The 13,956-nt window shown below is 52.2% G+C and overlaps 1 protein-coding gene across 5 annotated transcripts in view; it reads right to left on the minus strand.

Moving 5' to 3' along the window:
- EXOC6B (exocyst complex component 6B) overlaps nucleotides 1-13,956 on the minus strand; it is a 368,403-nt gene that overhangs the window by 105,295 nt on the left and 249,152 nt on the right. The gene's annotated exons all lie outside the window — the stretch shown is intronic.

Raw genomic sequence — 13,956 nt, forward strand, 5'->3', positions numbered from 1 at the left:
TCACGTAGTGCTGTGTCGCAACCAGCGTCTCTCAAGGGAACCACCTTCTAGGAGTGCCCATTGCTGCTAGCAGGGTCAGACCTGGTCAGGAGCAGAGCACTTCACATAGTGCTCAGCATCACAACCACCATTTCTCAAGGGAATCACTGTCTAGGAGTGCCCATTGCTGCTAGCAGGGTCAGACCTGGTCAGGAGCAGAGCTCTTCACGTAGAGCTCAGCGTCATAACCACCATCTCTCAAGGGAATCACCGTCTAGGAGTGCCCACCATCTAGGAGTGCCCACTGCTGCTATCAGGGTCAGACCTGGTCAGGTGCAGAGCTCCTGGGAGCAACTCAAACCCAGAAAAACCTTGAGATCTTTAGAACTCCAAGCATCTCTCATTGTCGCGTCCTAATGTGAGCAAGACAATACACCGTATTTTATTTGACATTCTACCTAAGATTGCCTGAAGTAACCTTGTTGACAGGTCAAAACAGTGTCGATGGCCATTCCAGACTCCAGCCTACAACCAAACCAGCATCTATATATGTTCCAAGACAGGAATTTCAAAAACCATCTCCAACAGTAGAGGCTCATAGTTCAAGGTTTAGCCTTCTCTACCACGGAGCAGAGAGCTGGGGCCACACCACTGTGACAACGGTGTTTCTAGCACGTTGAGGCTCTTCAGCCCACTTCCACCCCCGTGCAGCGTCTTCCAGACACCAACGGGGACAGAGGAGAAGGAAGCATCAAGGCAAGGAGGTGATGGAAGAAGTCACATGTGTTTACACGGACAGCATTGCTCCCCAGGGCTGGGTGGTGGGGAACAACCTCAGACCCCAGGCCGCATCCTGCGCCTGCTCATACCACAGGGAACGCCGTTATCAACGCTTGCCTTCTCCCAAGCCATCCCTAACCCATGGCAACTAAACAGGGGGTCTACAGGGAGGAAGCTGAGGCTGCCATATGGAGAGAAACTACTCAAATCCCTTAAAATGTTCATATCTATAACAAAAGTATGAGAAGTTATGAGTTTTAGCTATTAAGCAAATTGAGAACATTGGCAGTAAATACTCGTTTTTAATGCATTTCTCTGAGCTGCCACAGTTGTTTCACTTTTGAGGAACAACTGAGACTTCAAGCCATAAATCATGTGGACAGTTTGCAGCAAGAGGAGTCACCCTAGATCAGCATTCCATTTTCCAACCGAGAGACAACTGCAAGGCAAGCGAAGAGTAATCATGACAGATGATCTAATTAGCATGCTTAAATTTTTGAGCTGTGGAATTTGAAACAGCTGATTTTCAAATTCCGGGTGAAGCCCCTGCATCAACAGAATTCAGCTGTCAGGTAGGAAGCCCAGGACGTCTCCAATGACTTACGAAGTTCAAAGAAGGGCAGCATGAAGGCAAGGGATGATGGTGGGGTTAGGGATGGGCTGTGGAATGGGAGAAAGGGAGATGGGTGCTCAGAAAGCTCCATCTCCTGCGAAAGGCCTTAAGTAACTCACTGAGCTCCAGTACCCCCTCCCTGACCTGGCTAAAGCACCAGCTACCAGGAGGGCCACCATTGGAAGCAGAGGAAGCTGAGGAGCACGGATCTTTATGGAAGATCTTGGTGAAGAACCGAGATCTTCCATAAAGACCTACAGGTTCTTGATCCTCTTGAGATGCCACAAGGGGACAGAGGAAGAGAAGACCTTTCCAAGAACAACACAGATCCTCTGCCTCGTAGGAGCCAGGTCCTGCCCAGGACCAGGCTCAGGAGCAAGCCGGGAGCACACTCTGCATTCAGCCAAGTGCTTCAGAAAATCCAAGCTGACTGACCAGAAGCATAAAAGGAAAACCAAAGCATCCATAAGGCCACTGCACAAGCTCAGACCACCCCAGGCACACAACGCTTACAAAGCCAAGGTTTCTTTTACTTTTCCTGCAATTATTTTGCATCGCAGCAGCCAGCCTCCCAGGTTACAGGCACCACGCTCCCAGCGAACTAAAGCCAAGCACCATTGAGGGGCACTGAACACGTGGAAGCGTTTTTTTTCCAACCTATCCAAATACCTGCTTCACTTCTAAAAGCTCAAAACATTTCCCCCATTCACACAATCACAGAATGGTCGGTGATGGAAGGGACCTCTGGGGGTCACCCAGCCCAACCCCCTCCCCAAGCAGGGTCACCCACAGCAGGCTGCACAGCACCGCGTCCAGGCGGGGCTGGAATATCTCCAGAGAAGGAGACTCCACAGCCTCCCTGGGCAGCCTGGGCCAGGGCTCCGTCACCCTCAGAGGGAAGAAGTTCTTCCTCATCTTCAGCTGGAGCTTCCTCTGCTTCAGTTTGTGCCCGTTGCCCCTTGTCCTGTCGCTGGGCACCACTGCAAAGAGTCTGGCCCCATCCTCCTGACCCCCACCCTGCAGATATTTAGAGGCATTTTGAAGGTCCCCTCGCAGCCTTCTCTTCTCCAGGCTGAACAAGCCCAGCTCCCTCAGCCTTTCCTCGTAGGAGAGATGCTCCAGTCCCCTCCTCATCCTCGTAGCCCTCCGCTGGACTCTCTCCAGTAGCTCCTCATCTTTCTTGAACTGGGGAGCCCAGCACTGGACACAGGACTCCAGATGGGGCCTCACCATGGCTGAGTAGAGTGGGTGATGTCCCGTTGAAAACTTGTGGCAGATAAGATTAGGGTAGATAAGATTTGGCAGGTGAGATTTGCACGGGTCTGCAACACACATTAAATCCCTAAAAATGGGGAGATCCTTCAGCACGAGAGCAGAGACTCCCACAAACCCTTCGGCCGACGCCGCACAGCGCGATCCTGCTGTCCACGTCCGTAACCCCCACGATCATTTCTGGATAATGGTGCTGCCAGGAAAACAGCTCCAGGAGTAGATTATGTCTTCAAACGCACACAAAAGACTTTAACACGCTTTCTTGCGAACAAGGAGTGGCTTTGGACATCTCGCAGCTTTTTACAAGCGCTTTACAAATTGTATTTAAACTGGGATTAAAGCAAGGGGTTGAGGCGGTGTTTCGAGCGAAGTTACCGCGGCGTGGGGAGACGAGCAATCGTTTGGTGCGTGTGCTGGGAAGCGTTCTTGCCAGCTCTGCAAAGTTGTTTTGGATCTTCAGGCCGTGTTCATCTTCAGGAGGAGGAGAAAAAAAGCCATTTTTTACTGAGAGAAAAAGAGCAGAGCCATGCATTACGGGGCAGGGTCCTTCATCTCCACGGATCACCGCTGTTCCCAGGCTCCAGGAGTGTTCATTACTCACCTCCAAACAAACACCTTCGCTAAAATTAAGATGAAGCATGGTGAGCATAAAGTTTAGCGGAGCCCAGGGGTTTTTTTTCGTTGCTTTTCATCATTTCTGTGTGCCCCTCTGACACATTCGGTTATTTCAAACACTGCTCGTGCCATTTCCTCGTCCCTGACGGCGGCGGGAAGCGCGCTGCTACCAAACTGTGATTTTTCTTCATTACTTCCAACAGACACTGGAGTTTTTGCTGCGACCGAGTAGTTTTGATGTGTTATTGAGCAGAAGACCCAGATGGAAGCAGAAGATGAGAAAGCGAAGCTCTGCAGCTGTGCCCTGGGACCCCCACCCATGCTGAGCAGGGGGGACAGGGCTCCTCACCTTTCTTGGAAGGGCAGGAGACAATCCCAACGAGTAGCTCATGCTTGCACATCACCAGGAGTTTGCATGGAGGGTTGCAACCCTTGGAGAAGCCTCGGAGACACTGAACCCCAGGCGAAGTCCTGGTGGATGACAGGTTGACCATGAGCCAGCAGCGTGCCCTGGGGGCCAAGAAGGCCAAAGGCATCCTGGGGTGCATTAAGAGGAGTGTGTGCAGCAGGTCGAGGGAGGTTCTCCTCCCCCTCTGCTCTGCCCTAGTGAGGCCCCATCTGCAGTCCTGTGTCCAGTTCTGGGCTCCCCAGTTCAAGAAAGATGAGGAGCTACTGGAGAGAGTCCAGCGGAGGGCTACGAGGATGAGGAGGGGACTGGAGCATCTCTCCTCCGAGGAGAGGCTGAGGGAGCTGGGCTGGTTCAGCCTGGAGAAGAGAAGGCTGAGAGGGGACCTTAGAAATGCCTCTAAATATCTGCAGGGTGGGGGTCAGGAGGACGGGGCCAGACTCTTTCCAGTGGTGCCCAGCAACAGGACAAGGGGCAACGGGCACAAACTGAAGCCGAGGAAGCTCCAGCTGAAGATGAGGAAGAACTTCTTCCCTCTGAGGGTGACGGAGCCCTGGCCCAGGCTGCCCAGGGAGGCTGTGGAGTCTCCTTCTCTGGAGATATTCCAGCCCCGCCTGGCCGCGGTGCTGTGCAGCCTGCTGTGGGTGACCCTGCTTGGGCAGGGGGTTGGGCTGGGTGACCCACAGAGGTCCCTTCCAACCCCGAATATTTTGGGATTCTGTGATTCTGTGAAGTCAAAATGAAACTCCCCCGAGGAAGGTTTTTCACCCCGCTGACAAAAACTTGAGCGGAGCAACCTTCTTGAGCACCAAGCAAGGGTCTGAGCAGCAGGTGTGGAGGTACCTAAAGGGTTACCTACGCCTACAACAACCACAGCACACACGCCTGCCCCGGCGCACGCATTCCTCCGGCCAGCCAGACTCGCCTGAATAACGAGTGACTGACAAGCGACACCGGGAGGGCGTGAAGAAGAGTAAATAATTGCGATGAAATGTCAAGTTAATAAGCCGAACGCGAGGAAGACGGGATGGGAAAAGCAATTTAATCATCAGGGCTTGACAGCACAACAGCTCTGCTGAGTCTTCGCTGCGAAAGCAGCGTGTAAGCGCTACTCTAGGACGTTCTTTGCGAGTAGTTTCTACTGCGGCTCGTTGTAGAGATGGCAAAGGGGATCCAACCCACAAGCCCAGGAGAAGCTTCTGGCTCAGCCGTCCGTCCCTCATCCTCCTTCCTTTTTCACACACAATTTGGCCAGGCCCAAAACTTTTTCCAGGTGCAAATGTCCACTGCATCTTTGAAAGCTCTGAGGCTGAATCTTCTCATGCCAGCTGAGAACCTGACCTTTTATTTCCATTATCCTTACGGGTTAAACAGCTAAAAACCTTTCTGCTTTAAAGAAGATTCGCTCTTTCACCTTAGATTTAAGAACATACAAATGCTTCCTAGTTTAGATCCAATATTATTGGATGAAAGACTAAAGTCTAAAAAGCATTAATCTATTTAATTAATCTATTTTTCCTTACATTTACTGTTAGAGGGGTTGGAGATGCCACAGGGGTTTAAACCATTGTGCTAAATGTCTGGCTAGGGAAAAGGTGGTACCCACAGGGTTGACCAGCATCTCGCTCCGTGGGCACCAAGATTTAAAACCCTTCCAGACCTGATGTTTTCCACTTTTATAAATAAGACTGGACTGAACCTTATCAGTAAGACTGAACAGAACCTCATAAACAAGACTGAACCAAATCCTCTTCTACCTCATCCCTACACTCCACGCAACAGACGCCCACTTACAGCAGCTCCTCGTAAGATCAGCACTGCCTTACGAACATCAATTTTAGGCTATTTCCCCAGAAATACAGTGCAGTGTCTGCTTGATAAGCGGCTGCTGTTGACAGGAGAAAAACCACCACCAGGACACTGCTGGAGTCCTGTGTCCAGCTCTGGGCTCCCCACTTCAAGAAAGATGAAGAGCTACTGCAGAGAGTTCAGCGGAGGGCTACGAGGATGAGGAGGGGACTGCAGCATCTCTGCTACGAGGAGAGGCTGAGGGAGCTGGGCTTGTTCAGCCTGGAGAAGAGAAGGCTGTGAGGGGACCTAATAAATGCTTATAAATATCTGAAGGGTGGGGGTCAGGAGGATGGTGCCAAGCTCTTTCCAGTGGTGCCCAGAGACAGGACAAGGGGCAACGGGCACAAACTGAAGCAGAGGAAGCTCCAGCTGAAGATGAGGAAGAACTTCTTCCCCCTGAGGGTGACGGAGCCCTGGCCCAGGCTGCCCAGGGAGGTTGTGGAGTCTCCTTCTCTGGAGATATTCAAGACCCGGCTGGACAAGGTCCTGTGCAGCCTGCTGTAGGTGACCCTGCTTTGGCAGGGGGGTTGGACTAGATGACCCACAGAGGGCCCTTCCAACCCCTACTGTTCTGTGATTTTGTGATTCTGTGACACTGATACATCACCGCTAATAAGCTGCGGCCGCACGTGAAGAAGGCTGTTGGCATTCGCCCTTGGGAGGGCTTGGGCTGCACGCCCGCAGATATCAAGCACTCCTCCTACCACAATGTGCCCATCTTGGTTCTTCGGCATTTATTTCTCATCGAGGTTGACTTCATAGTGTTCTTTTTTCCCCCGCTTGGTTCATTTTTCAGCTTTCCCACAGCACTGGGAGGAAGAGCCCCCGCGTCGCCCCGGGGCACCCACCCGGCACACCGACACGCGGAGCTGAGCCCGTGACGGACGTGTTTTCCACCAGCCTCAACCCGCTCCTGAAATCATTCACCGCACCACCCACGGCAGCGGTGTCGGGACATGTGCTTTGGCATGGAGACCGAGCTGGATGCCTCCGAGATGTCAGCCCTAGACGTCGCTGCTCCTAGAAAACCCCACGCTTCAGAGGAGCCGCCGGGACGGCTCAGACCTCCTCCTAATTACCCTGATGATTTTCACGAGCGTGTGGCGGAACCGGTGGCACACCCCCAGGCTCTCCCCGCGCCAGCGCCCCGAGAAATCCCGCTCCCAGGCGCGGCTCCAAACCAGCTCGCTCCCTGCCTGTATTTCAGAAACTCTTTACCTGCCTGAAACGCCGCGGTCCCTCCAGCTCAGGAACAACTTATCTAAAACGCAAGATGAGATTTGGAGAGGAAGGCAAAGGAGGAGGAATGCAACCACGACCCCAACTGTCTGCAGAGCAGGGGGGAAAAAACCCACCTTAAAGTCACCAATAGCTCATTTCTATGAATGAATTCATTTCTGTGAATTCCATGATTTACCACCTTGACAGAAAACTGAGGAGCTTAAAATCTCATGAAGCAATTCCATGAAGAGCTTAAAATTTCATGAAGCAACTCCAGGAACACCTCTGTAGCATCACTCACTTCTTCAAGACCTTTGCAAACCTCATTAAAAACCTCATTAAAAACAAACTGGATTTCCATCAGGGAGAACAGGGGTCATGAGTGAAAGCTGACAGAGCTCAACGGCCAAGATACCCAAGCGCCCGCCCAGCCACGTCCACCAAGCTCCAGTTCGGTCCAACATTCAGTGAAAACTACACAATTCTGAGCACATTATCAGAGCAAAAGCCATGGGGTTTTCGTTTTGAGGCTCAGATCAGTTTGTAGCCACATTTCTGGCAATGAAACCAGCTCTCCGTGACCTTCAATTCAACGTCTTTGCAGCTGGGGTCTGCAGTTGGGGTTTCCACAACACTTCTCAAAGTGATGCTGCTCTCCCTGTCCCACCAACGCTTCTTCTGGGCACATGGGTAGGACACCTACAGAGGTTTCTTGTGGCCATGCTAACCAGTGAAAAGGCAGAGCCAGACCTCTGAAGTTCTCCCAAAGACACAGCCAAGGGGCACCTACTGCAGCACATCTCCACCTACTGCAGCACGTCTCCATGGGCTACTCCTCATGGAGCCAACCGAGCTGATCACTTTTCAGATCAGCCATGAAATCATCTCTTTTCGTCTGTATTTCATCCTCGGGCAGTGGATTGAAGCCTCTGGGTTCCCAGGAGGACGGGCAGCCACCGCAGGGAAGGTCAGCGTGGAGGCTACGGAGCCAGCACTGCTCACGGTAGCGCATTTGTTTGAAAATAGCAAATATGTTAACAATTAGGGAACGGAAACGCTGAAAGGCTGCCTTGTTAATTAAGGAACTTGCTATCAAAGGACTCATTAAAAGCTACTGAAACGGAATGGTTGCTAAAATAAATACCCATTAATCTTAACGTGCAATCAGGAACATGATGCCGCTACCCACCTTGCGGCGGGGGAAACGGGGGCTCCTCGGCACACACCGACCACTGCCAGAGCCACCGCGGTGGTGGCACGAGCTGGCAACGGCTACCAAGCCGAGGGGCCCAGCAGAGACCCAAGTAGGTTGTCCCAGGGGCCCCATCCCACCACCCTGCTGGAGCACAGAATCACAGAATCACAGAATAGTAGGGGTTGGAAGGGACCTCTGGGGGTCATCTAGTCCAACCCCCCTGCCAAAGCAGGGTCACCTACAGCAGGCTGCACAGGACCTTGTCCAGCTGGGTCTTGAATATCTCAAGAGAAGGAGACTCCACAACCTCCCTGGGCAGCCTGTTCCAGTGCTCCGTCACCCTCAGGGGGAAGAAGTTCTTCCTCATGTTCAGCTGGAGCTTCCTCTGCTTCAGTTTGTGCCCATTGCCCCTTGTCCTGTCACTGGGCACCACTGAAAAGAGCTTGGCCCCATCCTCCTGACACCCACCCTTCAGCACCTCCAGCTCCGTTGAGGAGGAACCTGCCCGTGCCTCCTCTTCCCGCTCGGCCAAAATTTGGTGCGACGTGGTGACTGAAACGCAAACCAAAGTCCTGTCGTAGCACCGAGAACGCTTCCACCAACTCGCCAAAGAACAAACGCAGCATTGCCATGAAAAACGAAGCCCGATGGGTCTCAAACGGTCTTAGAGCTTCTAATATTTTTATTTTTCTTTTTTTTGCTACCAACAGATTTTCTTTTTCATCCGCAGCAAGCAGCAGGATTGATGTGATTAAGTGTATTTAGACACGCAAATCCATGGACTTCACACAGCAGCAAAGCGGGCCAAAAAATTGGAATTCCTCAATATTAAATCTCCACTTTTCTATAAACACCACGAGTTGTCCCAAAAATTTCACCACTGAATTTGCTGACTTTTCCAACTCATAATGCAATATTGAGATCCTGGGGTGCATCAAGAGGAGTGTGGCCAGTAGGTCGAGGAAGGTTCTCCTCCCCCTCTACTCTGCCCTGGTGAGGCCTCATCTGGAGTCCTGTGTCCAGTTCTGGACTCCCCACTTCAAGAAAGATGAGGAGCTACTGGAGAGAGTCCAGCTCAGGGCTACGAGGATGAGGAGGGGACTGGAGCATCTCTGCTATGAGGAGAGGCTGAGGGAGCTGGGCTTGTTCAGCCTGGAGAAGAGAAGGCTGAGAGGGGACCTTTGAAATGCCTCTAAATATCTGCAGGGTGGGGGTCAGGAGGACGGGGCCAGACTCTTTGCAGTGGTGCCCAGCGACAGGACAAGGGGCAATGGGCAGAAACTGGAGCAGAGGAAGCTCCAGCTGAAGATGAGGAAGAACTTCTTCCCTCTGAGGGTGACGGAGCCCTGGCCCAGGCTGCCCAGGGAGGCTGTGGAGTCTCCTTCTCTGGAGATATTCCAGCCCTGCCTGGACGTGGTGCTGTGCAGCCTGCTCTGGGTGACCCTGCTTGGGCAGGGGGTTGGGCTGGGGGACCCACAGAGGTCCCTTCCAACCCCTACCATTCTGTGATTCTGTGATTCTGTGACTGATGGAATATTTTGCAGATAAATGGAAGTGCGATGCTGTAATAACGAGCAGTAGTTTGGCAACATAAAACCAGTAACAAACCCAGCGGACACTTTCTGTGCAGGTACAGATGGAGACTTCACACCCTGTGGAGCTCCAGGCGTGATCTTCTCCTGCCCTGGTCACCTCTGGACTGCCCTTGCAGCACTGGAGCCCCACATCTCAGAAAACCATGAACTCTTCTGACTCTTCAGAGGAAAATTTCCTGGCTTGCCCGTGCCATCCTGATTTGCCAGGGTCTGAACACCACCCTGACGCATTCTTTTTAATTGCCTTCTTTTTTTTTTAAAAAACCCAATTGTTCTTCAGCCACTGAAGATGGCAACAAAGCCCAAACCACTACCCAGATACGTTAACACTTCTCAAACAGTGAAAACAGATGTACAGTGAGTCCTCTGCTGGTTTTCAGAGGTTTACTTAAAAAACAAACAAAGCTCTTATGAACGGCCCAGAAATCCATCTTCAGTTTCAACAAAGTGGGTTTTGTGGAGGGTTTTGGTTGGGTTTTTGTTGGGTTTGGGATAGGTTTTTTTGTTTGTTGTTTTTTCGTTTGTTTGGTTAAGTTTTTTTATTATTTAAAAGAAAAAGCTATGAATCTGCACCCAACGTCTTGCAAACAGAAGTGAGTGTATCCAGGACAAAGAGGTCCAGGAGCAACGTGTGAGAGCCCCAAGCAAAACGGACGGTCAAGCAGAGGCATCCCTCTCTGTGCCGGCCAAGCCCTGGGTGGGGTGGTCTCCAAAGATGCCCTCTCTGAAGGTAGGAGCTCAGCCAGCATCATTGACCAGCTTGGCCACACCAGCCTCCACGGGTGCCTCTCTGACGGCGTGGAGAGGCAACGGCACTGGGAGCGTGGTCCAAACCCAAAGCTTGTACCTGCAGACCCACAGGACGGGATCGCATGGACTGAGTGGAGAAACAAGGGGCAGGGGAGCTTCCTAAACTGATGTCCCTTTTTTCGTGGCCTCAGAGCACTGAGGAGCTTGAGTGAAAGGCAGAGAAAACATCTGTCCCAGTGTTTAAAAGAGAGAAGATGCTGATCTGGACAACTGCAGGATACCACAGCTAAACCAAGCCCAGATTAAGACGCAAGAAGGGAAGCAACCATATGGAGTTAAAACACACCAGCATGAGCATCAGATCACTGGGAAGAACACAGATCAGCAAAGAAAAAGTAATTTTTCTAAGAAGTTTTACGTTTAATATATAGGAGGAGAATCAATGCAGCGTTTTTGCGCAGAAGATGATTCGACTTGGAAGTGCTACACAGTCAGACAACACCACGCATCCCCGAGAATCAAATCCATCCCTAAAAGTATTACCTTCAGATTAGGTATCAAGAGAGCAACTCTGAATTAATTAATTCTACTCACTTGGCTTTGCAGAACCCTTCTTAAGAAGAAGAAATCATGTTTTCCTCCTAAAATAGTTTGCTTTACGGAAAGAGGACGGGAGCCGACCGGTTCCTGGTTTCCAGCAGGGACCAGGCTGTGCGCTGAGCTCTGTCACTTTGCGTTAGATGTGACCCATGTGGGACGCGAGAGGTGACTGATGTGGGAACATCAGCGGTCGCTTGTTGATTTCAGCCACTGTCAAGCTCCGTATTTGATCTCTGGCTCTGTGAAGTCGTCCCAAGAACTAAACACTGAAGCCAGTGTGTTGACTTACGGATTTGGAAGAAGGGGACTGGCACCAAGCTAGAAGGTGACGTTCATGTGGTTCTGAAATTTGCCAAGGAAAAAAAGGAACCTTCAAGCCAACAAGAGAAGGTTGGCGATGGGCAACACCTGTGGGCCAAGGCTCCTGAGCACACAGCAATGCCCGCTGGGGAAAAGGGTGCTCCCCAGCCTTGGACCCCCAGGATGCTCCTCAGCCCTGGACCCATGGGACGCTCCCCAGCTGTGGACCCCCATAAGGTCTTCATATTGCTTGGCATTACGAACTTCAAGGTTTCCTGACGCCCAGACTTACAAAAGGAGAAGCAATGACTGCACACACGTTTGAGGAAGGCATTTTGGATTCAATGCACAGCTGGGACCCGCTGGAACGGTCAATGGCGTTGCCTTCATGCCAACAGCCTCCCTTCCAACAGTCCCCAAAATCACCCTGCTACTCGCAGCGAATGGGACAGGCATAGAAGCCCTGGTTTACCAGGAGTAAGAAAGGCCTCTTTCTCCCCAGGATCTGCCATGCCAGACGCGACCCGATGAACAACAGTTTCTGGTTTAGGAGGACGATCGATGCTCTGCACAGGACGAGCTGCAGGCGTTGCTCCCCTTCCCTCTACACCTGATCACCTGGGCTGGGAGCAGGGCAGGTTGTAGTCACCTGCGGGAGAAGCTTCGTTGCCACTAGCAAATCACCAGATTTAAAGAGATTATCACCACCGAGGCACTGTCGTAGCCTTTTCTGAGTGAAACTGGGATTTTGCTCTTCCCATGACTTCAACCATCCCTTATAGAATCATAGAATGGGTTGGGTTGGAGGGACCTTGAAGATCATCTGGTTCCAATTCCCTGACATGAGCAGGGACATCTTCCACCAGACCAGGTTGCTCAGAGCTCCATCCAACCTGGCCTTGAACCCTGCCAGGGAGGGGGCAGCCACAGCTTCTCTGGGCAGCCTGGGCCAGGGTTTCACCACCCTCATGGGGAAGAATTTCTCCCTAATATCTCATCTAAATCTGAAGTCTTTTAGTTTAGAGCCGTTCCCCCTTGTCCTATCACTACACCCCCTTGTGAAAAGCCCCTCTCCATCCTTCCTGTCGGCTCCTTCAGGCACTGGCAGCTGCTCTAAGGTCACCCCGGACCCTTCTCCTCTCCAGGCTGAACAGCCCCAGCTCCCTCAGCCTGTCCTTGGAGGAGAGGTGCTCCAGCCCTCGGATCATCTTCGTGGCCCTCCTCTGGACCCTGTCACGCAATAGCTTGGTTCAAGAGACAGCCTTCCCCCACTGAAATATCTCCGCTTCACCATACTAAACCTGTGAGGAGCAACATCTTCAAGCAGTGCCAACTCAATTTCGAGTGGAATTTGTCTTGTGCCAAGACCCACTCACCTGGAGAGCCGCCGGCATCTGAAGAGCGAATAGAGCAGTTGCTCCAACCAACCTTGGAAGGCCACCGTCCACTGACTGAAGCAGGAATGCTTTCAAACTCCTGCGGAAGCTGAGCCCAAGCTCATGTTTAGGTGGCCGCCTTCCAGAGGTATTTAAAAAAATCGACGGGGTGTCGTTTTCAGAAGTAAACCTTCACCGCTTCCATTCTATTCTGAGCACGAAAGGCTGTCACAGCCACGGCAGCGAGACAAACGCGTGGCAGAGCTGAGCTCCCACCAGCAGCTTAGAGGCGACCAGAGAAATTAAAAAAAAGGGGGGGCAAAGAAAGCAAACGCGGCAACGATCCTCACCACACAACACATCAACCAGCCGGTTACGCCGACCACGGCACCCTGACACAAAACCCCTCGCATTCCAATCGAAGAGGAAAAATCCCACCAGTTTGGCTGCGGGGAAGACGCCACAGGGCAGCAGCTGGAGGCTGTTGCGGCTGCAGCTGGTGGGAGACTCGGGGCTCTCCCACCGAGCAGCACAGCGGAGGTCACGGCAAGGGGCACGCGGTCACAGCCAGTGCCCACAGGCAGATTGGAAAGCACTTGACGCTTCTTTTTTTTCTATATATAATTCTGTATATAACTTCTATATATAATGTTAGTTTACTCGGTTTGGGTGTAGCCCTCGGAGGGCTACAAGAACGAGGAGGGGACTGGAGCATCTCTCCTACAAGGAGAGGCTGAGGGAGCTGGGCTGGTTCAGCCTGGAGAAGAGAAGGCTGAGAGGGGACCTTCAAAATGCCCCTAAATATCTGCAGGGTGGGGGTCAGGAGGAAGGGGCCAGACTCTTTCCAGTGGTGCCCAGTGACAGGACAAGGGGCAATGGGCACAAACTGAAGCAGAGGAAGCTCCAGCTGAAGATGAGGAAGAACTTCTTCCCTCTGAGGGTGACGGAGCCCTGGCCCAGGCTGCCCAGGGAGGCTGTGGAGTCTCCTTCTCTGGAGATATTCCAGCCCCGCCTGGCCGCGGTGCTGTGCAGCCTGCTCTGGGTGACCCTGCTTGGGCAGAGGGGTGGGCTGGGTGACCCACAGAGGTCCCTGCCAACCCCGACCATCCTGTGATTCTGTGATTCTGTTTTGGGGTCTTTAACAAAATGTCACTTGATTTGTGGAGTAACCAGCTCCACGGCAAGGTTTTTCCTACATAGGGGTCTTGGTGCTACAAATTGCGTCTGCTTGCTCATAGGCACGAGCGAATGCACCCCACAGCGAAGGGACGACAAGGGGGTCCGTAGCCACGCTCAATGGTGGGATCCAGGATATATGAGGATCCAGGGTCAGAGCGTGTGCGGGAACACAAGATCCCTCCCTCACCCTGGCTGCGCTGTGAGAGTCAACAAGCGACATCAAC

This window comes from Opisthocomus hoazin, chromosome 5, assembly GCF_030867145.1.
Source record: "Opisthocomus hoazin isolate bOpiHoa1 chromosome 5, bOpiHoa1.hap1, whole genome shotgun sequence".
NCBI classification, from domain to species: Eukaryota; Metazoa; Chordata; class Aves; order Opisthocomiformes; family Opisthocomidae; genus Opisthocomus; species Opisthocomus hoazin.